The sequence below is a fragment of the Hemitrygon akajei genome, chromosome 4 (genome assembly GCF_048418815.1).
Source record: "Hemitrygon akajei chromosome 4, sHemAka1.3, whole genome shotgun sequence".
Classification (NCBI taxonomy): domain Eukaryota; kingdom Metazoa; phylum Chordata; class Chondrichthyes; order Myliobatiformes; family Dasyatidae; genus Hemitrygon; species Hemitrygon akajei.
Window position 1 is genome coordinate 172,780,393 of NC_133127.1, and position 3,820 is coordinate 172,784,212.

The following is a 3,820-nucleotide window of genomic DNA, read 5'->3' on the forward strand; positions in this document are numbered from 1 at the left end:
AAGCAAATAGTAGACACTCTCCAACAGCTCCAACCCCAAACCACTGGCCATTGCTGAAAGATTTAAATTTCACAATCGGAATCAGAGCCGAAATGAAAGCATTTCTGAATATTGTGCTGAATTGTGCAAATTATCAGAACATTGTCAATTTGGAGCAGGTCTATCGGACGCATTGAGGGACAGGTTAGTGTGTGGCATGCACTGTGAAACCACACAGAAGAAGCTTCTGCGTGAAAGAGACCTTACATTCGAGAAAGCGCTAAACATTGCAATATCAACGGAAACAGTGGCACGGGGTGCTTCCGAGATACAACAAAAATCTCTGGAATATGCCACAAATAAAATGTCACTGAACAGAAATGAAGGAAAGAAATGTTACTGTTGTGGGACCCTGATGACTGTTGGTTTAAGGACAAAGAATGCAGAAACTGTGGCAAACAGGGCCACATTGGCAGAGTATGCAAAGCTAGTCGACAGCAGAAAAAGGACAGAATATAGAGAAACAAGAACCCCAGAAAGGAAAATACAACAATGTGCACAAAATGAAAGAAGGTAGTTCTGATGAAAACGACTCCGACAAAAATGAATTGTCTTGTCAGCAACTTCACAGCGTAAAAGAGACAGATGATCGAAGAGTAATATGGATCACTCCACAAGTGGCAGGCTTGAGACTAAAAATGGAGTTGGTCACAGGCTCAACTTTAACAGTGATCTCTGTACACGACTACAAACGACTGTTTTCTCACACACCTCTGAAACGAACTAAACTACTGCTAAAGACTTACACAAAGAGTGTGTCCCAAAGGTGAAATTAAAGTGACAGTGACCTACGGAGATAAAACACAGCAGGTGAACCTCTATGTACTGGAAAATGGAGGGCAACCATTGCTGAAACGTGAATGGCTCAGGAAAATCCAGTTGGATTGGCACACCATCAAGGCACTAGATGTGTCAACAAAGGAGGGCAGCTCGGCGGGGAAGATGTCTGCAGCTCTCCTCTCACTCATTGTCGACTATTACAATGATGGGGAGGAGCTAGACAGCATGAACAACGAGGATGAACGCAGTATCCATGGCCACGACTCAGATGAAGATACAGAGGATGCAAGGGAGACAGATATTGCCAATAAGTAGGATGATGAAGACTACCTGGAAGTAAAAGAGCAGATGTACCAGGAGAAATCGACATCTCTCAGAAGACAGCTACAGCAGTTACAGGAAGGCACTTTGCAGGAGTATCAGAAAAGGAGGAAGAAACTAGATCATCAATACAAGGAAGGAATATGAAATGCAGAGCTTTTTCTGCAACTGGAGACAGAACAAGTGGAAAGGAATTATATTAAAGAGAAGAAAGCAGCAGTGAAGGAAATTGAAGGTAAAAAGATTGAATTAGAAGAAAAGAAAAAGGTGATTGAGAATGAGAGGCTAACAATGGAACTCACAGGAGATTCTATGGAGGTAAAGCCAATAATGACAAGGAAACTAAGGAGGAGACCTAATGACCCTGTTCCAATTACAGACAAAAGATGAAAACCTGCACCTGTACTGTTAAATTACTTGTTAACAGATGAGCAGATAACAGAAGATCTGTAAACTCTCAATAAGCTTAAATCTCCTAAAAGACCAGCATCTCCACCTTCTCCTGAGACATCTTCCCAGCACTCCTGCTGAATCACCAGCACAAAGATATGAAGCACAAATAGAAGATGGAAAGTTATATTACAATGAGAGATGGTATCATAAAGGTCAGGCTATCTATTTGGAAACTAAGGAGAATACGAAGATTGACTGTCTAATTAGCTCAGTTGGAACAAATGAGATATGGGTAAGGAAGACAAGTGATAGCACAAAGATGCGTATATATCCAGGACAGCTGCATGGAGGAGTCTTCATTATGCGGAGGTGATCTGCTGCCTAGAACTCTTAGCAAGTTGGAGGTGCACATCTTTGTAACTCCCTATGCTCAGAGGTCAACTTATCATGACTTTTATATGGAAATCTGTATTAAAACAAACAAGTTATTGATAGACATTACCCAGAGACACAGAGAAGACCCCCACCAGAGACTTGAGTTATAAATGGGTCTTAGACGAAAAGTAAAAAAAAGGCTTGTTATAATTTGATATTATTGTGTTACTTTGTTATAATTTGATATTATTGTTACTAAGTAAACAAATGGTAGGCGTTTGTAGTTAAGGATAAACATATTTGTTTAGCATAGCGCCACAGTAAAAAAAAAACAGTTGATGCACTATTAAAATAAAAGGGGAGGAATGTACCGCATAGCCTACAGTATAATAAGGGACTACTTTATGTTTAGTAACATGTCATTGAATGTGCTATTAGGCACATATTGAGCATGAGCTATTAAGCGCGTATTGATCTGTATGTGTGTGTTAAAATTTGGATTCTGCCAGTAAAAAACATGAAACTTAGCTCCCGTCTCCAGTGTTTTTATTAATAGCATCGTTGTGTAGCCAGGCCACATACACAACAAGCACAATTGACATTTCAGGTTGAAACACTTTGGCAGGAGTGGAATAAAAAAGTTGAGGAGTAGATTTGAAAGGTAGGGAGAGGGAGAGATAAATGCCAGGTGATAGGTGAAACTTGGAGGGGGACGGATGAAGCGAAGAGCTAGGAAGTTGGTGAACAGAAGGCCATGGAAGAAAGAAAAAAGGGAGGGAGGGGAGGAGCACCAGGGGGAGGCGATGGGGGGGGGGGCAAGGAGATAACATGAGAGAGGGACAAGGGGATGGGAAATGGTGAAGGTGGGGAGACATTATTGGAAGTTTGAGAAATCAATGTTCATGCCGTCAGGTTGGAGGCTACCCAAACGGAATATAAGGTGTTGTTCCTCCAACCTAAGTGAAGCCTTATTCCGACAGTGGAGGAGGCCATGGATGGACGAATGAGAATGGGAATGGGAAGTAGAATTGAAATGGGTGGCCACAGGGAGATCCCGTTTGTTCTGGCGGACGAAGCATAGATGCTCAGTGAAGCAGTCTCCCAATCTACGTAGGGTCTCACCGATATACAAGAAGCCACACCGAGAGCACCAAACACAGTATATGACACTAACAGGCTCAGAGGTGAAGTGTCACCTCACCTGGAAGGACTGTTTGGGGACCTAAATGGTAGTGAGGGAGGAGGTGTAGCACCTGAAAGGATAATTACATGTCTCTACTTCTAGACTTCATCTGTGTTTCCCTGCTACCACATTAGCACAATCCATATCCCTGTTTACTAATTACTTGCCTTCATTATTCTTTCCCCTACAACAGGTCTAATGCCTTGGAAGGTGTTGCTCTATTAAAATTGCTACATCGGTACAGGTTATTGTGAGATTCACATTGCAAGCCAATCTGAAACTCATCCATTTGACAGGAGAGAAACTGTTATACCGTTTTAATGGAAACTATTGGAGGAGCTGCAAGGAAAAATCATAAGCTTAATTTTAACCTTTGGGTGGAGGTGTTATCTTTGAGTTAAAGGTTAAAATATGTAAATGGAATAAAATGTGCATAAATACATAAATACCAGCATGTACTTACAATGTAAACAGCATTATAAAATGTGGTTTAAAGTATTTACAATTCACTGCAGTAATGGGGTTTATAGATAGAGATGGTGGGGAGGGGCTAATGAATGTTTGATCAGATAAACAGATGTGGAAATAAACTTTTAAAATGAGGTGAAGTTTTTGTTTTAATAGTCCTATAGTGCTTTCCAGAAGGGAGCTTTTGGAAAAGGTGGTTTGCTGGGTGGGTAGTGTCTGCATTTATTTTCTCTGCCCATTTCTTTGTCCTGGACACATACA

The 3,820-nt window shown here is 41.2% G+C and overlaps 1 pseudogene; it reads left to right on the forward strand.

Moving 5' to 3' along the window:
• The first annotated feature begins 981 nt into the window (after positions 1–981).
• Positions 982–1,918, forward strand: LOC140725971 (sin3 histone deacetylase corepressor complex component SDS3 pseudogene; annotated as a pseudogene).
• Positions 1,919–3,820: the final 1,902 nt, after the last annotated feature.